The sequence below is a fragment of the Panulirus ornatus genome, chromosome 16 (genome assembly GCF_036320965.1).
Source record: "Panulirus ornatus isolate Po-2019 chromosome 16, ASM3632096v1, whole genome shotgun sequence".
Classification (NCBI taxonomy): domain Eukaryota; kingdom Metazoa; phylum Arthropoda; class Malacostraca; order Decapoda; family Palinuridae; genus Panulirus; species Panulirus ornatus.
This window is the reverse complement of record NC_092239.1, coordinates 32993401-33017159: the sequence shown is the minus strand read 5'-3', so window position 1 is coordinate 33017159 and position 23759 is coordinate 32993401. Positions and strand designations below refer to the sequence as shown.

General features: G+C 46.2%; 1 protein-coding gene across 1 annotated transcript in view; it reads left to right on the top strand.

Moving 5' to 3' along the window:
* The window catches only part of LOC139754224 (band 3 anion transport protein-like), a 475361-nt gene that overhangs the window by 212651 nt on the left and 238951 nt on the right, over positions 1 to 23759 (top strand). Inside the window, exon 4 of the mRNA XM_071671517.1 lies at positions 21158 to 21252. The gene's annotated coding sequence lies outside the window, so the exon portion shown is untranslated. The remainder of the gene's footprint in view (positions 1 to 21157; positions 21253 to 23759) is intronic.

Sequence of the window (23759 nt, the reverse complement as noted above, 5' to 3'; positions counted from 1 at the left end):
AGCTTCCCTATCCTCTGGCGGTGGGTGTGATAGCGTTACACAGGGCGCCCCCCCCCCCCCCTCATCCGTGCCATTCTGGTAGTGACGTAAGCTAAGATCATATCTGGTAAATATGCGTTGAAGCTACACGCATTTCCTCGTTTGTATCGATTGCTAGACTACCCACTTTCTTCATTTTTTCCGAGAGTCTTCAACGTAAGAAGGAAAAAAAAGCGATTTTGAAAGAATGTCGGTTCCCCAAGCTTCACAGTGTTTAGTGATAATCTAATTCAAAAGAGGTTTATTGGACACATCATGAGAGCAACGCCATGTATTTCCTTTTCGCCACAATGGATCCCACTCTGACCAGTCTGCTTCCTCGTGAGTAAAAGTCCCATTTCAATCGAGAGGGACAACACCATCTTAGATGGGCGTCCCCATCGCTGGAAACACCTCGAAGACGCAACCAGACCACAGGTTCCTGAAGCCATCCACCTGCATGAAACCACACCTGTACTTTACTCAGTTAATGTTATCTGCGACTCTTCGCCAAGAGAGAGAGAATGCTACAGGCTCTCGTTCCAAAGTTAGCTACGTGCATGTATCTTCATCTCTGTGCACAATGAGGTCTACTTTTGCGATGTCTTCTGCTATCACAAACAGCCTTGAAAAAAAGAGAGAATAAAGACTGACCTGTGTGTGACCATGTGCATTCTTACGTATTGACTGGCAATAACGCAGAGATAATAGGTCAAGATCGTATTATTAAGCTTACTTCCCTCTCTCTCTCTCTCTCTCTCTCTCTCTCTCTCTCTCTCTCTCTCTCTCTCTCTCTCTCTCTCTCTCTCTCTCTCTCTCTCTCTCTCTCAGTGCGCTCCTGCCCTCACCCCCCCCCTCCCCTCACCCATGGGTCACATGCTGCTGGGGTAGTGAACGTGAGGGAGGCTGGAGAGGGTCAAGTAGTCACCCAAATGGTGCGACCTCCATGGCTTCCCTGTTTCCTGACGGGCAGATGTAATCTTCGTGTCTCACGTGTGTTTTCTTTCTCTGTGTCTGTCTGGCTACGAGGGTTTTGTGATGGCGTAGTTTTATCTTGCGATGGGGGAGGTGTGTCATTGTACCTGGTCGAGGTGTCTTACTTCGTAATATGATACGAAGATGAAAGTCATTTTTGGGGGGAGAAGTTTGATATACCTTAAGAAAATTACAAAAATGTATATTAGAAAATTGTGGTGTCAAAATATCCCTCGATGTGTATATATACTGTCGTTTAATTGAGATTATTCATTTAATTCATACAATATATATATATATATATATTTTTTTTTTTCATACTATTCGCCATTTCCCGCGTTAGCAAGGTAGCGTTAAGAACAGAGGACTGGACCTTTGAGGGAACATCCTCACCTGGCCCCCTTCTCTGTTCCTTCTTTTGGAAAATTAAAAAATATATATATATATATATATATATATATATATATATATATATATATATATATATATATATATATACATATTATATTATATTATATTATATTATATTATATTATATTATATTGTATCAGGTACATACTGTCACATAAACAGCACCGCCCAAGAAGTTGCTTAACTGACAGTATCATATTACTTCGAAGTGTCTGTGCTAACCTGTTCCTCCCAGCAGGTTCTTTGTATGTTAGGCTGATGGCAACGGACATCAGCATACGTAGTTATCCTTCGTGAGGTGCGTTATTATAGTTATTTATATAAATAAATAACGCGAGAAGATTAAAAGAAATGGTAATGTTTATAATCAGCAGACCTCATGGTAGTTTTGAAGTCGCTAAAGAGAAGGTTTGGATGCGTTTTTTTTTTTTTTTTTTACCCCATTTGTTGCCTCAGAGTTGTAGATATGACTTCAGAGTATTATTCATGGGTATATACGTGTCTGTAAGATCTAATAATGCTTTTCTTATTAGACTCAAGTAGTATCGTTTGTTTTGTTGTTCTTGCTAACACACACACACACACACACACACACACACACACACACACACACACACACACTCCAGCAGATTAGCTGGTCAGTATGCATGGACGCCTAGGTCACCTTGATCTACATCAGCCTAGTAATCTGTCAATATCATAAGCTTTACGTCTAAAAATTGCACAATAGCGATGTAAGTAGAGTGGGCAGCTGGCACAAGGCCATAAAGATGCATTCCAAACCTGCTGTGAACATCTTGAGGATTCTTCGACCAATAAGAAAGAAGGTTCCGGAGGTTTAATCATGGTAGCGTAATAAGTGGCTTTAGAAGATCTGAGACTTTCCTTTAACTCCATCGAAGAATATTCTCAAATGGAGTTTTCATTATCGAACTTTTCTTCAAGTGAGATGTTTTCTTGCGGCGTATTTGTAAGAGAAGTGATGGCACTCGGACCTCAGAGAAAGGACAGTAGAGAGAGAAGGTCAGCCTTGTGCGGTATTCATAATACATAACGCCACTCCACCCTCAGAGCAGGGCTACCCTGGTTGGGTTGCTGGTGTGGAGCCTTCGCGCGGGACCCGCGCTGTGTGTGTGTGTGTGTGTGTGTGTGTGTGTGTGTAGCCTAGCTCCGTGTGACGCGCTCTGGACGGACCGTCATATGACACGAACCCATGTCTGGTCAAGGTTAGGCGAATCTCGCTTCATTGTTCCCCCCCACATCAATCATGGGCTGCTCCCTGTGACCTAGTCACCTCATCGTCAGGGGCTTTTAAACATGCTCAAGCTCAGGCGAAAAGATAGAGTGATTTCTTGTTTTCATGAGCGCGGAAGAATACCTTTTTGGCGCTAGTCTCGGAGTAGAGCTGTGGGTCCCATCTTTTCCTCCTTGTGTTGTGATGTTAGCTTGCCTCTCCTGTTGTTATTATGTCTTACTGTTCTTTGATGATGGTAAGGCTGGGCCAGCTACTGCTATCAGCAAGGATGAAGGGGATTCCTGGTGCATTAAGGTACGGTATATGTATATTTTTTCACCATTTTCTATCAACGATATTCCGCCAGGAGATATGTTTTTTTCTCTCGTTATGTTGACCCTGTCCCAGAGTTTAGAGCGTCTCTTTCACATTTTCTTTTAAGATTAAGGCGTCATTCTCTCAGCTAATTGCCAACACAACTCCCGGCATTATGGTTGTGATTGATCAGTAAATTATATACATGTTGGTAACTCCACTAGTGGCATGGCCTTGTGCTGAACTCACTTTTCCAGGAATCGTCAGTAGACTAATCTCCCTCGACATCATGGCATGAAGCCAGATGAATTGATGGGTATGAAATCAAATTCGCCCACTTAGATACCAGACGGCATTTAGCGTCTCTGTGTCAAGGTGAGTTGAGCGCTGCAGCTGGAGAGAGACATGAACGTAGCTATAATCACCGTGGCGATAAGAGATAGATATAATTGACATCGGAAATAAGACTGAAATGAAATATATCCTCATGCTGATCTGTGAGAAGGTCGCGCGCGTGATGGAAGATAAATGACGAGTCATGTAACTTGAGCTGTAAGTGGATATCTTAGGATATGAGAAGAAGGTCAAGACTAGGACACGTCCCCCCTTTCATGTCGAAGATGTTAGACGACTGTGGTGTGGTATTAGGCTCTGGTAGGCCATTGTTCTTTGATTCTTTTGTGCCTCTTTTTTGTTGTGTGTGTGTGTGTGTGTGTGTGTGTGTGTGTGTGATTACTATTTGTGTAATACAGCGAGAGAGTTTTTGAACTCGTGTTGCCCTGTTTCTTATAACCTTGTGTATATGTAACGTATCTTTACTCCCTTGTGTGTGTACGCAAACGGTGAGAGAGAGAGAGAGAGAGAGAGAGAGAGAGAGAGAGAGAGAGAGAGAGAGAGAGAGAGAGAGAGAGAGAATACATAAGCTCTGTACAGTAATCAGGGGGTGAACTATGCTATAAAAACACCCGTTGTATTCAAAGTGAAGCTGGTGTCTAGCATATTACCCGCCCAGGTAGTACAATGCGACATTGTTGTCCTCCTTCCCCTTCCTAATCAAGGAAAAAAAAAATGAGGATAGTATTACACTTCCCAGTGTATCATGGTAGTGCAGAATATGATGACTGGTTGGACATCAGAATATGGCGTATCATTTCACTACGCGTGTGTTGGCCATGTCCTCTGGCGACGAACAAGGCCAAGGAGGTCGCACTGCGAATTATCTCCACATGTGATGGCTTGTTGGCTGGCTAGTTGGCTCGCTGGCTGGCTGGATAATTAGCTAGGTAGCTGGCTAGTTGGCTAGCTGGCTGGCTGGCTGACTCCTTAACTACTTGAAGCTTTATAACTTGATGCCGTTCTTGCAGCACGGCCAAATGGCCTCCATATACCACGATATGTCCAGCTTCACCTTCCGACCACAGCAGTTCGGGGACTTGAGCCGAGAGATGCAACCTTGAATTACGAAGGTCCGGTCTTCGAGCAGTGTGATGTTAGCCTGAGGTGCGGTGGCCTGAACTTGGTGGACCTTGAACCTCAAGGGTCAGGTTAAAAGCTCAGACCATCATATCGAAGGGTCGTGTTCATGTGTCGCTCTTTTGTATCGTCGGGCTCAAGGATCGTACCGTCATGTTCAAGGATCGTACCGTCATGCTCAAGGATCGTACTGTCATGTTCAAGGGTCGTACCGTCATGTTCAGGGATCGTACCGTCATGTTCAAGGGTCGTACCATCATGTTCAAGGGTCGTATCGTCATGTTCAAGGGTCGCACCATCATGTTCAAGGATCGTATCATCATGTTCAAGGGTCGTACCATCGTGCTCAAGGGTGGTACCTTCAGTTCATCTGGTGTAGAAGTTTGAGATGACGATGTATATCCGTAATGATACAGGGCTGCATATTAAACATACTGTCGTAATGACGGCAATAAAGGTCACGAATCTTGCTCTCGGAGATTTCTCCACGGGAAGAACAAGAGAACGAGGCACTCTTGTTCTGCTCTTCCACATTGTCTCCGGCGATATGATTTTAGGGATGTGGGTTTCGATCACCATCCTCCAGCAGATAACCTCGTCATAGACCATCAGGTCTCCTGTTATGTGACTTCCATATATATTCTCCCATGTGGCTTTATTATCCTATCTCTGTCTACAATGACTGGGAATGTAGGACACTATTACTGTCCTCCAGCAGAAGACCTTGTCTCCCAGGCCATCGGGTCCTCTTTTCACCTCTCCCCAATAAGCAAGTCTCCCCATGTCCAACGAGACAGATTGTCTTTCCAAAGTGCCAAGGGAACCGCCCGCACATGGACAGTCTTAACCCTGAACACAAGGACCGACACCCCCTGACCTGTTTGTTGTTTATGATTCATGATCGTCGTAAAAGTACGGGTAGGAGGCCACTTGTAAGGTCATAAACGTATGGATGTGTGTGTGTGTATGTGTGTGTATGTGTGTGTGTGTGTGTGTGTGTGTGTGTGTGTGTGTCAGCAGCTGCCACTAATGCCCCGTCTACCCACTGGTGTTGATAGTGTCCAGCAAGACCGTGTTACCGATCCACCACACGTAGTACACACATATATACACCAACAGCATCGTCTTAAGCACTGATAACCACCAATACATCCTTTTCCATCAGGATCACAAATTTGAGTCATAAGAGTATTTTTCTCTTATAACTTTCAGTTTTACTTATTCTACAAGCCTAGCTAACCCTCTTTGGTAAGAAAACACGACGACGAAGAACACGCACCAAAGCAATTCAGTTGTTTCGTCCGAGATATCAATTTTTCCCCCGTGTGCCACCGCTCGTTGTCTTCTGTTACCGATGCGGTCCTTTGGATCACCGGGTTTGCCTTACCCCATACGTACGTAAGCTCCCTGTATCGCGAAATCCAATCCCAGATTCGCCAATTTAATCGCCCACGTCTTCGCCAGATCATCTTCAGTTTTATCTGATGGTAATACGGTTCTCCCTGCTCTGCTTTGGTAGTGGTAGTGATGGCAGTGGTAGTAGTAGTAGTTGTAGTAGTAATCGTATGATGTGATAAGTGTAGGGTTTCTCGAAGTATAGTCATACACAAGTTTCAAGTTGTATTTTAAGTTAGGTAGGACACAAGTCTCCTCACATCCCTCAACAAGGTGACGTCTTAGCCTATGAACCCCATATCTTCATCCAGATTTCCATGTACTCACAGATCACTAGATCCTCCAACTGCAAGCAGTTAGAGAGAGAGAGAGAGAGAGAGAGAGAGAGAGAGAGAGAGAGAGAGAGAGAGAGTCGGAGATCCTTTCAGACGAACTGGGGGAAAAAAATCTGAAAGTTGGGTATTGAACGTGTCACATTCCCAATCTTGTTTTGCATACCGTGTTGTCAAAACGCGCCTCAGTATTCCTCCCCACATAATCCACAAGAGATGCGTGGGGGTTTTATATCCCAGGTCTCGGTCTAGCGTTTCGGTCACACGATCTCTGGATGGTGAATTATGATACTCACGCCTCACATCTTCATAGGCCATTCGTGTCTTTTTCTCCGGTGGGTGGAGAGAGAGGTATTGGTGACCCAACTGGTCCTCTGGCTCTGTAGGGAATAGTGAGGGTGATCATGGAGGTCACCAGCAGTTCTCATATGACTTGGTGAAGGGGAGGGTGGAATAGGACCGAACTGCTTATTATAACCTGGTGAAAAATGGTGACCGGGTCAGGGGGAATGAGTGGAGGTGAACAACAGGTCTCGTGGCCTGGTGAGGAGGCTGTAAAGGTGACCAGAAAGCCCCATGACCTGGTGGGGAATGGTGAGAAGGCGTGAAGGGAACCAGTAGCCTTCAGGAAATGTCAAGAGAATGTGCGGATGCCAGTGTGTGTCGGTCTGTCCTGCCTCAGTGCCCGGCGACCCTCATCAGCCGAAGGGAATGGGAGAAGGGAGAGGAAAAACGGAGAGAGAGGGAAGGAGGAAAGAGGTGGAGGAATAGCATTTCTTGGACGACGAGAGGCCATGCTTGGTTGTGTCGGAGTGCCCCGACCGGAGAGCAGAAAGTCTCACTTTTCTGGTCATTTCAGAAGACGGGAGTGTGGTGGATCTGTTGTGCCATTTGTTGAGGCTAGGCTGCTGCAGGCCTCTGGCTGGCTATGGGGTCGGTCTTGTGTGTTCGTTCTCATGGAGAGACGGGTTAGCATTTCTGGTCATCATTGGAGAATCAGTTTCATCTAATTCTTTCATTTGCACGTTAAAAAAGTCAACCTTGGTGGGTGCACAGGAAGACGAGGTGCTTCAAAATGGTATTCGAGACTGGCAGCGCCGAAGGCGAAAGACGTGATCCACCAGGAAGCCTTCAGACACAGGGGGTCACTAGGGATAACAGCATACACAGCGAGCGAGCGAGCAAGAGCGAGTACATGTTGAGCAGGAAAATGGCCGGAGCCAAATGCTTGACAGAGCCCAGTTGTGACCACTCGAGCAACAGACGGTCAGAGTTGGGACACCGTCTTGTCCTCCAACCTCGGCCTCGAAACGTGGCATAGATATTAAGGTTTGGGATCACTGATCATGTTCTCTCTCTCTCTCTCTCTCTCTCTCTCTCTCTCTCTCTCTCTCTCTCTCTCTCTCTCTCTCTCTCTCATATACGGTGTAATCGACCTTGGGCTCACCTTAAGATCCGGATTCATACGAGTCTCTCAACCCCCCACGTGGGGGGAGGGTGAGGTCAGCCACCTCGCCCGGCATTCCGGGTCTGGAAGCTGGGAGGCCTTAGTGGGGGCGGTGGCCAGTTTGTGTGTGTGTGTGTGTGTGTGTGTGTGTGTGTGTGTGTGTGTGTGTGTGTAGGGAGCCTGACACTGCTGTTGCCCAGGCTCTTACCCTGGTGTATATGTACCAAGTTTTGTACGCCTGTGCTCACACTCTACCCTGTGCTTGTGTGTGTGTGTGATTGGGTTGTTTTTCGTGCCGTGGTTTTGTAATGATTAACAGTGAATTGATTTGACTTCAGTCAGAGGCTGATTTTATAAGGAAAATGCATAGAACAATAAAGAATTGGATATATGAAAAGGAAGGGTGTTAAATAAGGCAGAGTTTTGCACAACTAAAGATGTGTAGCTTAACGTATAATCCATTGATCATAATTAGAGGATTATATATATATATATCAGGTTTCATGATTATTGATGATATTCGTACTGGTTTAAGATGGTCATGTCTCCTTGTGAAGCTTCGTCTCAGGGTGGACTATTATATATTAGTCATTTTCAAATAACGAAGGCTGGACTCCCACCATCGCCATTTTAGTATGGATCCAATCCACACTTGGCGTATTGCACCATTAGTCCTGTCCTGCCATTTGGCTGATGATCCTGGTCGTTCGGTAGTGTAGTGTTCTGTCTTGTGGTCTCTTGTGTTCCATTCTTCTGTCGCTTCTTCTATATCTTTCCTCCTTCGTCCTCTCCTTTGGCTCGTCTTTGTTGATGAATACCCAGCCAAAGTCCCACACGATGACCAAGTTCACCTACCTGCCTCAGCATCTGCAGGGTATGGTATCATAACCTTTACAAATCTTCCATTATTGTCTGTGATAAAGTCCTCTTGGTTCCCGATTGCCTTCGGCTAGGTCTGTATCCACGTCTGATCCTCTGTCGCCGTTTCCTCCTTCAGCTGCATTAAGGTTAATCATGGCAGCCAAGTTTCGACAGTAATCTGCCATTGTCCACCAGATGATGTTTTACTGCTCTGATGATGATATAATCGGTCGTGCCAACCCGATGGCTAGTTTGTGAGAGTTGAATATTGAATACTTGACATCTGTTCCATATTTGAGAACACCTACACGCTTGAGCTTCGCTGCAGGAGGTCTGGGTTAAGGCTTCGTGGAGTTGCCTGGCCTCGGCAGTCGTGTGTTCAACGAAGAATACTGATAATTAATTCCTGTAAAGGTTGGTGGTCAAGCCAGGTTGGGGTAGAGTCGACGGAGTGATAAAAGTACGGTGGATGTGCTGACCCGTTGTGCCTTGTCCTGTGCATTGGTGTGTGTTTGTGTGTGTGTGTGTGTGTGGCTGCATTTGCGACGATCAGTCACTGGCATTTTCTGATTTCCTTTTCGACTTGTGGTTCAGTCCCCCTTGCTCACAGATGCTCAAAACTTGATCTTGGTGTCTGGCATCGGTGGGATGTATGTATGGAAATGATGACCGACTACTCAACAGCGTGGGTTATGAAGGTATTCGATAGTGTGTGTACATATCATGCAGATGAACTGATGCGTGAGGTGATAGTGGCAGTGAAGGGAGCCCCACCATCCCTCCCTCCCTCACCGCAGATATATGCCAGTTAAAGTAGTGGGCAGTTCTGAGCCAATCTCTCTCTCTCTCTCTCTCTCTCTCTCTCTCTCTCTCTCTCTCTCTCTCTCTCTCTCTCTCTCTCTCTCTCTCTCTCTCTCTCTCTCATACAAGCTGGAGGCTCCGTCCAGTCCATCTTAAAGCACAGTTCTCATGAGGCGACGCCTCTAACCCCCCAACCGAACTCCAGCACTGACCCAGCCACAGATCTACCATTATCTACCAGGACACTTGCTTGGGGGGAATCAGTCGTCAGTCACTGATATACTTCAGTTACGAGACGGCCACAGTGGCTGGGCCACCTCATACCAACCTTGACCATCGCTTGTGGTGTAACCTTATCACACCACCGGTACTGACAAGTAAGGTGTTTGCCTCAGTGGTAAAGAACAGCTCCTACTGGCAGAGGTGCGGGTCATTATACGACCCTGAACTAATGACCACGTATGACTTAACAAGCAGTGAACCCTAACGAGAGGGGAGGTGGTTTATACGGTTCATACTCCTCACGTGTTCATACACCTCCTCACATGTGCTGGGAAGGGGAAGCACACATCATCATATTTTGATTGTCTGATTGCGTTAAACACCAATTGTGGAACGACTTACAGTAATTACACGACTGTGGTATTAACTGCAAGTAGCATGAAGTTAGTATAGTGGCTTGAATTAGGCACAGCAAGTAGCATGAAGTTAGTATAGTGGCTTGAATTAGGCACAGCAAGTAGCATGAAGTTAGTATAGTGGCTTGAATTAGGCACAGCAAGTAGCATGAAGTTAGTATAGTGGCTTGAATTAGGCACAGCAAGTAGCATGAAGTTAGTATAGTGGCTTGAATTAGGCACAGCAAGTAGCATGAAGTTAGTATACTGGCTTGAATGAGGCACAGCAAGTAGCATGAGGCTTGAATTACCTGAGACATCCTGGCACTGCGCTCATTGATGGGGTGGGAATCAGTGACAACCTTCATGTGTGAATTGTTTGTTCGAGGAACTTTTTGAACCACACTTTCAAGTCCACGGTATGTGTTAGCCATTGTTCAGCGGGAGAGATAAGGTGTGCACTTCCATCAAGTGATAACTGACCACAAAATGAGAAAATGGAGGCAGTTGCTGACATACACAGACAAGTAAGAACACATCGACAAAGTCTCACACAGAGAGCTGGATAAATTAGAGAAGGAAACAGAGTCTTGGTGGTCGCTTGTGGTGACTTGTTCATCACACATACGATGATTGTCATGATGTTTACGTTCTTAAATCGAGTCAGAGAGAGAGAGAGAGAGAGAAGAGAGAGGGTCGAATCACCCCCTACTGGTGTATGAGAAACCATGCTGCAGTTAGTGACCCAGCTCATGATTTGCATTGCAAATGATATAGATGTCTTCATCATCATTATCATAAGTAGTCACGGTCCGAACATGGATGTTTGCAGCAAATATCGTCATTAAGGACATGAAAGATTGCATCAAAGCTGGCGGTGTCACAACGCTGGCTGCAGGACTGGGAGAGGTGGTGTGTCAAACTGCATTGTTGAGACTTCATCCATGGCCTGGATAAGGTCCTCTCTGCTAAGTTCCATTGGCTGGACATGGTAAAAAGGAAAGAAATTATCAACCCCCCCCCCCCACACACACACTTACACACACACACACACACACACACACACACACACACACACACACACACTTACACACACACACACACACTTACACACACACACACACACACACACACACACACACACACACACACAAGTGATAAACCTTTGCAAGACGTGCGACACACTTGGCCCGCTGCCTGCATCAGATCTGTCAGTGTGGGATATCGTGGAATGCAAAATGATAAAACGTTGCCCGGCATTACCCTGTCGTGAGGGAGATGGAGGGGGTCAGGTGCAACAGGTGATCAACATAGAATCTCCAGGACGGTGTGAGGCGGAGGGACTACTCCTCTGTTACCCGAAGGATCTGCATGCCTGGGAAGGCTAGCAGGAGGCACTTAATGTACTATGGACAGCCCCTGCTCGGCCACTCCTAAGGATCGCTCTAGGTCAGAGAGCTCTGTAGGCGAGGTAAAAAGCCGTTCGTATGTACCGGTTTGGCAGGGCTAAAGGTGACTTGTACCTCTTGAAAGGCATTATGATCTAGAAAGGGTACCAGCGCCGACTTAATCTATGCATTTCATCGATATCTATGGCCACCAATACATCTCGTTTTAAGAAATGGGGTATTTACGAGCCCATTGTGGTGATCACGTTAGATACGTGAGGTGTATGTGATTGTAGTTATCTTACTTGTCAGGATCACCAAGATCAGCAAGAGAGGCGAGACATCTGTGGTGGTTTTCTAAGGTATAGTGTAGGTGAGGGTGGTGAGTTCGGTGTTTTCTAGCATTGCTTGAACCCGGTTGCTGGGTTAACTGGAAGCTATAGAGACATTTTTGCGGAGTCGTGGTCTTTTCTGATATTATCATCATAAGTAGTAGTAGAAGTAGTAGTGTTAGTTGTAGTAATGATAGTAGTAGTCGTAGTGGTATTAATAGTAGTAGTTGTGGTTGTTGTAGCAGTGGTGCATGTTGCGTATTTAAGTTCACCTGACTGAATTATCTTTTATGTATCCTGAGCGTGGGAGGGAGGTTAGTGCATTACTGGCACGACCATGGTGCCTGGTGCAGGCCACAGGTACTGCTCAGCACCGGGTCCACTTATCATCTTCGTCACCTCCATAATCTTCTCGGGCGAGTAATCCATGACGAATGCTTTCCGTGTAGCGATGATTCCCGGGTTGAATACGACACCTGCTTCTGTTGCATGTATTATTTTCCTGTGGATTATCAGCATATACTATTCGCCATTTCCCGCATTAGCGAGGTAGCGTTAAGAACAGAGGACTGGGCCTTTGGGGGAATATCCTCACCTGGCCCCCTTCTCTGTTCCTTCTTTTGGAAAATAAAAAAAAAAAAAAAGCCCAAGACGCTGCCCTTTTTGTGATTATCTAGATGACGAACCTGTGTGATAACACCGATATAGTGTGAGTCGCCACACACTGGACCATATCTCGCGCGTCAGTTAACATCAGTCTTAACACGATATTAACGAGTTCTGGCCTCGATAGCTGGTGCATTATGGTATGGTAGTATACTGTGTGGTTCAAGCAAGGCCACTTATAGTGGCCTTGCACACACACACTGTACACACTGTACACACACACATACACACGCACTCTGAGGAGTCTTGTTAGAACGGTGCGTCGTGGCAGGGTGAAGTGTGTGAGTGGCGGTGGAGTGTGTGTGTGTCTGGTGGCGATGCGGCATCATCATCTACCATCAACCGGCCAGGCCCCACGACCTTGGCGCCTCCCGGAGCCACACCTCCACATCCACTGACGTCTCTCGAGCCTTGAATACGTCAGCGTGGCAGGTGGGTGACGTAGGTCTCGCTGCACAGGTCCTCCTTGTTAAGAGAGAGGGAAAAAACATTATATGTAAGTGTGAGGTTCTCTCATATAACGGTTCTTCTTAGTTTGGAACCGGATTCTCCCACAGCGGTCTATCCGGATTTCATGCCGTCTTCCAGGCCTTTTTTTTTTTTTTTTTTTTAAGTTTTACTTATTTTCTATGATTTTGAGCTACAGTTGCTGAGGTTAAAGAACTGTTACTGTAAATACTAGTTTTGTAAACGCCGCCATGTTGCGGGTGCTAAGGCACAGTGCTAGCTAGGCTTGCGCTTGGAGGCTAGGCTTGGGATTGGGTGCTAGGCTTGCGCTTGGAGGCTAGGCTTGTGCATGTTTACAACTCAGGTTTGGAATCCGGATTCCAGATGCGCAGTTGGCCTTGTGCTCAGGCAGGACTTTTGTTCTGTTACAAGCACATTTTTGAAGCGATTTTTTTCCCCCATTCATGCTTGTGCTGCATGAAAAACCTCGATTGTATATGGTGAATGTAGCAATATTGTAAGATGATCATCAGGGGTCACGCTATTATAAAAAGAAAAAACGCATCGGGAGCGTAACGTATATTTACGCTTCTAAATCTCATGATATAGTGTGTGTGTGTGTGTGTGTGTGTGTGTGTAAGTTCGTAAACACATCCTTACTGCACTTTGAGAGCTGCGTAATATGTACATGTTTCGGAATGCGGAGGTATCATCTGACTTGTATTCAAAAGTCTTGAGGAACCGACTGAGGAAGTTGTATCTAAGAAAAGTTGCGATTGAAGAAAACATTATCGAGCTTATAGAAAGACACAACCGACCTGCGGGTTATATTGTAAATGTCCAGTTATCTTTAGCCTTCGAAAGTCGTGTGAGCGCGGGGTGCCCGACACTTGCTGGACACCAGGAAGCTGAACGGTGAGAGGAATTGTGTGCGTGTTTTACACTTGGCGTTTTGTATATACATTGCAACCCTCCATTGCTTTCCAGAGATTGGCCACACTGTTCTGCTTGTAACTCCTTAGATTAACTGTTATATTTACCGTATATGGATATTACCTTATGGTATGGGTGTTACCTTATGAAATGGGTGATTCCTCATGGTTGTTATCATATTACTTGATGATATGGGTGTTGCCTTATTATATGGGTATTACCTTATCAGTTCCATATGACGTCTCCACGGTGTTGCCTTATTATATGGGTATTACCTTATCAGTTCCATATGACGTCTCCACAGTCATAAAAAATCGCGTGGGAGATAAAGACATGACGTACCAAGTGGCGTGACAACGGAATATCCGTATGTCAAGTGCTGTAACCTACACTGCTCTCCTGAGATGGTTGTGTGTGTGTGTGTCTCACTCGCCAGGGCTTAGACCCGTGGCGCGGGCCTGGCCGCTTCTTTCTATAGATTCTCTGCGAAGACCAGCCACATTAGAATTGACTGTTATCGTACATCCTCCTTTTTCTTGAACTGCGAAAAGTTGTGGAATTCTCCTCCTACCTTCGTTTCCCCCCCGTTTCCTAAAAACCTTTCCACATTTTTTATCCACACATTTAAGGAGCTCTCATTAATTCCTAAATTTTCTTTGTAACGCCTAGATTTCTCTTCAGCCAATTGGAGCATGTTTAGCCTGCGCCATGTTGGTCGCTGTTAAGAAAAAAAATATCTAAGAAGACCAAGAATAAATATTAAATGGTAATGTCGTCTCCTCCCGACCCTCCTTTCGATGAAACACGAAATATTAACGTTACGTCTGACAAATTGTATTACGAAAACTCTACCAGTGGTCTCTGAACCCTGGCAGAAAAAAAATAATTGATTGAAGTCTTACTTCTGAAAGAATGAAATCATTCCCACCGCACTGGACGCTTGCCAAGGCTCAGGTTGAATGTCCCAAAGAATATCGGAATGGTTCATTGAAATTGCTTGAAAGAAAAGAAGAAAAAAGAGGACGAATAAGACCACTTATCCCCCCATCCTTAACGGGAGAGAGAAGCTGCTAACCCGAAGTACACATTACTGTGTCACATGAGATGGTGAGCTTTTCCAAGCAGCTTCCCCAAGACATTGTGGTCCACGGGGGTATCCCGCAAGGCAGAGTCCTGCTAGGGACTGAGGTGTACTTTGGGAGGCGTGTGATGCCTACCTCGTCACTAGGTCATGCATAGCTTCATGGCGTGATTGTCGTTTGTGGCCTCTGGGGTTCGACTCGAGCGACAAAGGCACAACAAGGAGTGGTTGCACTGCGCTTCGCCGTGGGCATACGGATTGCGAGTGCCCCCCAAAGTTTAAGACAATTGTATGAGTAGCTTTCACATCTCAAGAGATGGAAAAGAGCTAACGTTAGAGAGCAAAGCAAGCACGGTGAACAGATCCACCCAAGCACATAACAGTGTGAATTTATGTGAATTTATCTCTGAATGAATGAGAGAGAGAGAGAGAGGAATTGATGTTGCAGTAAGAACAAAAATGATTGAATGTTCTTTTTTTGTAGTGTCTGGTTGGCTGGCTCGTGAGGCGATGTCCGTTGTCCTTGACTCCGCCGATGTAAACCCTTAGAACAGCATACCTGAATCGCAACACCGCGCAGGAAAAAAAAAGACTCAACTCTGTGTCTTTATTGTCCCTGAGGCACAAGCAGAGATTGTTGACAAAGCATCTAAGATGTCTTACATGTCGGTGAGTTCGCCTGTTATTCAGTCCGGATTGAATGAGCGCCTGTGAGAAGTCTAATCAACATTTGATAATGTTAAACACAACTTTGCTCTCCGTTCTGGCTTCTCCCTATTGCTTGCCGAGAGACTTGCCGACATATGTAGGTACAGCGTTCTTGTGGGGAACTGTAATTGACCGTGTCAGACGTGGGCCTGCGAGTGGCAGTGTATGGACGGTTGAGGATGCGGACAAGGCTTGGCTCACGCTAAGTACCGTCTCTGGTAAAGTCTGCCTGGGTACCTATGAGAGAATCGTCTCATCCTCACCTACCCTAACTCTCCGTTCCTCCCTCAACCCTTTGGAGACTCACATGGCCATCCTGACAAACCCTGCACAGGCCCCTGTGACGGGAGACGGAGGGAGTTTGTGAGTGGACCAGCAGCGGGGCCTGAGGCAGTGAGCACTGGACCATGGTACTCGTATGTCGGAGGACAGGGATGTTAGTCACCGTCATTTGGTTAGACGGACGTACACCAGTGGATGTGAGGCTGTTGCTAAATAAACCTAGATCTTTTTCCTCATTTTGTGTAGTCGTTCAGGGGACGTCTTACAACATTTGGCTGACATTTCCCCTCTATTAGAACAAAGGTAGCAGCATGTAATTCTGTGAGTTAAGTATTACTGTGTCTCCATGAAACGAACACTTTTTTTTTCGTCTCTCTTGTGCAATAACAGACGCCCTCTGCTTGGAGTAACTCACTCTAAACCTATGACACAGTTCGCTGCAGCCTTTAGGCAGTGTGGCTCACCAGTACCTTACCTAAAACCTGCCAATTTCTCGAACCCTGTAAATGGCAAGTGACTGTTGGACGAGATCTTGATGTGATGTGTTGTAGCATATTATAGCAATTATTGTTACGCAATCTTGTAACAGGTTTTACGCCAGATGATTCAGCTGTTGATTTAAGAGAATCCACTTAGACAGTTAACATGACGGCTTAGATTTGTTTTGGGGGGATAAAAAGTAATGCCTTCATGGGTTTCGACCTAGTGGTCAGGTCCAGGTCAAAGAGGGTTGAGGTTAAAGTATTAATTATTCCTCTTGATTGACGGTTGGAGGGACGAGGTTTGATGGTGAAGACTCTGGGAATGGTTTTTTTTTTTTTTTTAGGGGCTTTTGGGGATACGATGATGGAATAGGTTTAAGGAAGAGAGGATAAATTGGGATAATAAGATAGGTTCCGGCTCTCTAGTCAGTCGATTCATTATCAGTCAATCAATTACTTCATCTCAGTGTCCACTCATGGAATAGATATGCAGTGATAATGTAATGTTATTGACAGGTTTGGTGAAGGTAACGCCAAGTCGTTCTCGAATATGCACTTAGTCCTCTCCATAAAAACTGGATTTGTCTCCAAGACGCCACACTGTAATTGATAACAGGGTTTGCGATTAAGCCTTAAATAGCCACGTCAGTTGATGTTCAACTGATTGATGTTCCTTGCACGATAAGAACAGTTATCACGACCCGCTGAACGATTTCATGGACTTAGTTTAGTGCCTGGAACGGCGCTTTCCTCTCTATCCACCCCGGTCACATGAACGCACAGCCAAACACACGATCGTGGATGTACATAGTGAACTTTTCCAGAAGGTCGTACGAGGCAACAGATGCACGGACTGGCGCCCACACCTGTAACACCTCTTTAGAACAAGGTTCATGGCTATGTGAGGGAAGCTACCTGTTGTTATGTGCTGATATTCTTCGTACCATATGATGGATTTTTTTTTCCCTAGTGTGACTCGCAGGAGACAGTACACAGTGTTCTTTTAATCTATCATTCATCTCGCCGACGAGAGAATGATGGGCGGGATGTTGGCGCAAGACGGTCAGGAATGAAGGAGGAAAGTTTCAATTTTGAGAAAGTTAGGAAAGCTTTTACACATTTCTTAAATCACACTCAGTCTATCCCCTAAATCTTAACGTAAGTTGAGGCAAGTATTGGGAAGGAAAATATAATTATTTAGACATTTATTTCCGTCTAAAACTCAGCCCCACCGGATCATTACCTCACAAGAAGTGAGTAAACTGCATGAGTCGTGGTACCCAAGATAAGGGTCACAGGGCGTAGGTCTCGCACGGGGTCCGCTCGATCGCGACCTTGACGAACATTTGCCTTTTAGCCCAAGCAACTTGCCCTCCCAGACCAGGGTCGCGTGGGAGGCATTGCATCTCGGTAAGGGACCTCCGTCGATCATATCTCCACGTCTCCTGACAGATACGACAGCGGCAGTGCGCCTGCATTCGCCCTCCTCTATGCTACTCGCCAGAGTGACTGACAGCACAGTCACAGACTCTTATATTATTTCGAGGATAACCAGGGCGCCTCAGCCGATGCACGTGTACTGTACGACCGGCAGTGAGGGTCGTCCCACGGATGCCTGGGGCTCCAAGAACACTCCAGTCCCTTTGTAGCATCGGAGGACACGATTCGAACGATACATCGTACCCTCTACCTCCCAGTCCAGCTACAATAACAACAACAAAAAACGAATTACACTCACACTGGATTTATTATCATCGTCATATCATGAGGGACCCGTCTGACAGATAGAGCCCAACATTCTCGAACCATTTCAGGTGTCACACATTCCGGTTTACGGCTTCGTCACGAGTTGCCCCGAGGAAGGGAGAGGGAGGGAGATGACGCCGTTTACTTGAACTGCTTTGGTGGAGTTACTTCCTACCAGGTGGCTGATACCCTGACGATCCATTGGAGGATCCGATCACCTCGCACCATATAACGAGACACAGACCTCAGGAAGGTGTTGGATTATGCTACCATGTATGATGGTCCGTGTAATCAACACAGCAATCCGCGTGGGACCCGATCAGACCCGTAATTTCCTCCCAAGTTACTACTGCCTTATGCGGCGCTGCTCACACTGCCTCCTCCTCCTCAGAGCTTGGCAACTTTAAGGTTCGTTTCATTGACGAATTCTCGTCTTTTTTTTCCTCTCTCTCTCTCTCTCTCTCTCTCTCTCTCTCTCTCTCTCTCTCTCTCTCTCTCTCTCTCTCTCTCTCTCTCTCTCTCTCTCTCTCTCTCTCTCTCTCTCAGTCTTCTGAGTGAAAGTGTGAGCTGGGCGTAGGAGTCGTAGACAGGCGAAACCAAGAGGGAAAAGGCTTATCGCACCTCTATACCTGTCTACACGAGACTGTCTGCATCTCGTACCACCGACCCACACACGAACACGGAGTCGCGTAGAGCTAATAGATGAGCATCGTAGTACGTCGTCGGACCTTTAAAGGGGATTGCCTTATGGTGCGTAGCTCTTCTGACAGGTTTCAGTAGCACTTCTTACATCCGCGGGCTCCAGACGCAGTTCCCCTGTACCTTTAATCGTCTTCTGAACGTACTTATTCCATTGGCGGATCTCGAGACGTGGTATAAACGTCGGGTTTAACCATAGCCTATCCTTGGCCGAGTGAGTGGTCACGCCAGTTTGGACTTGGCGCAGAAGCCTTGATCCCCCTATGAAAGTCCTAGACTTCACCGTGGTCGTGGGCGAGCGAGCTTGGCTTTATATTGCCTGTTTGTTTTTGTTTTTTTTGGGTCAGATGAAAATCGCTCTTCGGATTCAGAGGTTTTGGAAAAGAGGAGGGACAGAAGATGGTCCGGTCTGGCTTCACGTCTTCCTGGGGCGGCTTCACGTCAGCTTGTGGCCGGGATTCGTTCTGTTCTTACCTGTGTGTCTACAACCAGTGGGAATTCCCAGGTGGTGTTTGCTTGGGTACGGCCAACTCCTTGATTACCGCTCCCACCTTCCCGGGAATGGAAGGCACCGAGAGAGAGAACGCTTCCCCTCTCAGCACGTCACGAATACTGACTGGGTACAAATTCTGGCGGCGTTTTTATCATGCATTCCGTAAGGTTAGTGGCTGGTTCCATGAACTATATCCCCGAGCTGCACGGGGGGTGGTTGAAACACTACTGGGTCTCATTCAGCACGACCTTCATGTCACAGATGTCGCCCGCATTCCGACGATACAGAGTACCTCTGTCCTGAAACCGTACCAGAATAGCCTGATATCAAATCGGTCCGAGTTCAACTGTGCTTAAGGTAAATAAAACCAAGACTGACGTAAACAATAGCCAGCAGCTGTGTGTGTGCGTGCGTCACAGAACATAAACCAGGAAATGGTTGGATTCCATCTCTGGATTATCTGCTGCAAGAATCTTCGTAGGAATGGTATGATCTCGTCGAAGTGGCCAAGTTAAAAAACGTTGTCGTGTGATTGTTTTGAGCGAGGACGTGTTTCTTCCCACTTGTGTATAAGTTTCATCCAACATTCACTATAGAACTAGATGTTGATGGTATTCATTTTTACTCTAAGGAAAGGATTGTATTTCCTAGTAGTTACTCGAGCGATGTTTTTATGTATAACAATATTATTAGTGTATTGTCAGTGGTGGCAATATAAACAAGACGCTGAATAAAATATGTTTTCTCTAATTAATATTGAAAGAGTTTGATGAATATTCTCTCGTTTTCAGTAAGAATGATTAGCGTTTTATACACACACACACACACACACACACACACACACACACACACACACACACATTTATCCCTATTGCGATAAACAACAGAGCAAGAAAGCTGAAACCACAATTACAGGAACAAAGATTTAACTTTTCCATTCGCTAGTTACCTTAACGAACCCCAGCCTTCATTAGCGGTGCACTGGCACAAGGTTACGTTCAAGTACGCGCACATTGAGGTTACACACTGCCATAACGAGTCTTGCTGTACCTTGGTACGTCTGTAGGAAATGACAAGACTCCTTCCGGCTTCCTCGTGTCAGCACCAGTTGACAGAGGATCACGTCTCCTCAGCCTGGTGTGTGTGTGTGTGTGATCTGCTCAGCCTGTTGGTCGCCACGCAAGTGTGTGTGTGTGTGTGTGTGTGTGTGTGTGTGTGTGTGTGTGTGTGTGTGTGTGTGTGTTCTCAGTGTCTCCGTCTTTTCCCTTTGGTCGAGCCTAGATTGGCTTTAACTTACACTTCTCCTGGGTTAGAGAGGGATTTACACACATAGAGATTTACGTACACTGTAAATGAGAGAGGCATCCACATGTGTTAAGCAAATGAGATGTCTTTCTGTCAGCCAGGATTGTGTCTTGGTAAGCGGAAGACATAATATATAAGTATTTTTCCTGGGTGAGGTCATTCTGGTGTTGGTCACGTGTGTTTGACTGCTGCGTGTTTTGTCTAGTTAGAGCCAAGTCATGACTGGGCCTGATCAGGTTTCATTGAGACCAATAGCCATTCACTTCGCGACATCAGCTGACGGCCCGAGCCGACAGCAAGGCAGTGTGTGCGCTCTCAGAATTACGCCTCCCTCGGACAGAACTCTCATACAGCCTGCGTGTCATGACGTGCTCCTCTGGTGCTGGTGTGGGTCTGAGCAAGGTGTGGTGCCAACCCCGCTCCCGGCCTACGCTGTCCAGCCTCACTCACTTTTATTATGGTAATCTGATCACACCGACATAACACGGACTGTATCGAAGGATGTCATGAAACCTGAAAATATTTGTTTTTTATCTTAACGATTCTTTCGTTCAAATGTATGGGATATGTTACATATATTTGTTTTTCCTTACTGACTTACACATCCACACACATCACCTGGCATGAATCACCTCTCTCTTACCGAAGATAGTGCCACAATCTCCCTCAGTCATCATTCTATCAAGTATCTAAATGTATGTATTCTTCTGTTGCAGTTTGTTGCTGACGGCTACCGCAGTGTAGTGCAACAGGCCTCTCTCTTGCTGTCTGCTCTTTCCACGTCACTAAGAGGGATGTCCCACATCCACCCGTAAGTACACCTCACTCATTTGCAACATGTAGTCAGAACTGACAGTTGGGTAAGTCCACCCTTGTGTCGTCTGCAATTATAGTCGTATTTCTAACACCCGTTGCACTAGACTTTCCGAGCTTCGTTCTCACGGAAGTACTTAGTGAGTGAGTTCCAAGCTTCTCACATCTGTTGTTGAACTCGTTCTCTTAATACTCCCACCACTGGCTGAACTTCTAGAACGTAAGTTGTATTAAGCCACGAATATGGTGCGTCTCCACTCAGTTGTAAGATGGTTTACGTTATGGTTTCGAGTCAGTTTCAAGATAATTTACATCATCCATGGTCTGGTCAGGTCAGGTCCCATCTTATCAACAGCGTCTGGCGTTTATGATTCGGCCACCGTAGCCAAGGCTGTGTCTTCTGCCCGACCCTGTGAAGAGCGGGGATTACATGCCAGATTCAAGAATACGGTGTGAGGGGTTTAGGGTCACTTGCCTCTGAATGTCCCTGAGCTGAATATGATGAGAAGTGGACCTTGGACTTGTGGCTGACTGGCGCTGTTGAGAGCGCAGGAGGGTCGGGAAAGTGGGGCAACAGACACCCAACTTCCCCAACAGACCACTAAAGGTGGGGCGGCTATATATGCACCGTGGGCCTACTTGTGCCTGAGGTGAGTACTGTGTTATTGATATTGTTCCGTATTGCCTGGCTGCCTCAGCTGACAAGTTTAATGAGCACACATTTGCTCAAGAGGTAAATGTTTTCCTCTGGTCTCATGTCTACTTTATGTCTTTTTATTTTATCTTTTTTTCTAAACGCAAGTGAGCTGTCAGGTTTTAACTTCGGTGACGTTTGCCTGATGGAGCACTGTCTCATAACTAAGTGACCAGTGTATGTATTATTTAGCTTCCAGTCCCTGTAGAATGAATTGCACAGTTCTCTCCACCCATACTGCCTCCCCTCACCGTTTCCCCACAACGGCGTGGATTCCGTAGCGCATAATAAGTCGTGGTTTACAACAATATGGAGGTTTCGCTTGGGGTCTACTTTGTGCAGACGTAGGTGGCGCCAGTCTGTGATGTAACGCGGCCAAGTGTTGTGAGATGGTAGCGGGAAACGGCGTCTGGCTTTCACGTGGACCACATATTCTCCCAGCCATGAGACGTCATTATTATTAATGTGGTTCCAAGGTTTAGCAGGTGGTTTACGGATGATGCCGTGTCCATGGGCTTGGCCTCCAAGGATGAGGTCGTCCCTGACTCATGATCAGAGTCGTGTTAATTGCAGTCGTCGTAGTGTGTGTCGCCAGGGTAGCCCTGAGTGACACCCTGTCGATGATTGTGACATTGCTTTTCCAGCCGCCACCCGTCAGCTCCCAGTGGCACGGCCTTCTGTCTCTTGTCTCCCTCAGTCACGTGTTACAGAAGACCTCGAGCGGTTATAGCAGGAGGTGGTGGTGCTTGGTGTTGCCGTCTTGCGAGGGAATCTGTCCGTCCAGTGTTTTTCACGGCTTCTCACGGACGGCCCCGAAGAGGATGTCATGCAGCGATAATGGCGCCGCTGTGTATCTCAACACGATATCAGTGTCTTACAAGGGACTCGGCCGTGCATTTCATGGTACTAGGTGATCATGCGACTAGTGTGTCTTGCTTTCAAATCCTTCATAGTGAAGTTGAAGAATAAGCCTCGTCATCATGTGTACTGTAGTGCCTTTCGGTATATCCAGTTACGTGGAGTTAACTCTCGTAAATCATTGTCTTGAGTCTTCCTCTTCCTCCTCCTCCTCTTCGTGATAACTTTCCCTCTGCTTACATTTCGTTTTGATCCTCTCGGTCGTCGGTTTGATATTCAACCCAGCTTATCATCGTTATCATTCTCCAGGTCCACATATCTAAGCTTTCTAATAGTTAATCGTATTTTGCTTTCAAGATTTATATCTCTGCATCGTACACAACGAACGCACGCTCCATCTTAGGCTTGCTCTCGCTACCTAAGTCTCCAGCTAAGCTTTCCTGTGAGTAATGTTGTCAGAATTGTTTTTAAGTTGCTTCACGCACTAATAATCCCAGTCCTCCTGTGGCTATCGCTGGCACCCTGCTTGCTGCGTAAACCATGTCTAACAGAATCCATTTCGAGGTGAGCTGGTTGTCTGGAGAACCACCAATTGATAAATATTGTTAAGGGACGATTTAGTGAATGAACATTATCTTCCCGTACTCACTTGTAAGCAAGTAAGTAAGTAAGTAAATAAAGCTTTACTTAGCAACAGTGTTTCGGACAGTTTATTAATGTGTGAGAACTTTGAGCAGTGAATTGTGAATGAGAAGAGTTTTGATATCGTCCGACACTTCTCCTTGCGTGTCACCTTGATGTTAGTGTGAATTGAGATGCGGCAGAAAGGCGGCATATCACTGCTGGCCTGGGTGCTCTACCCATCCTGGCTCAGGTACCCATCATTTCCATGCATTTTTTTTTTTTTTGTGAGGGATGAGTGTGTCAAGGGCAACCAGCCAACAAGCTGCTGT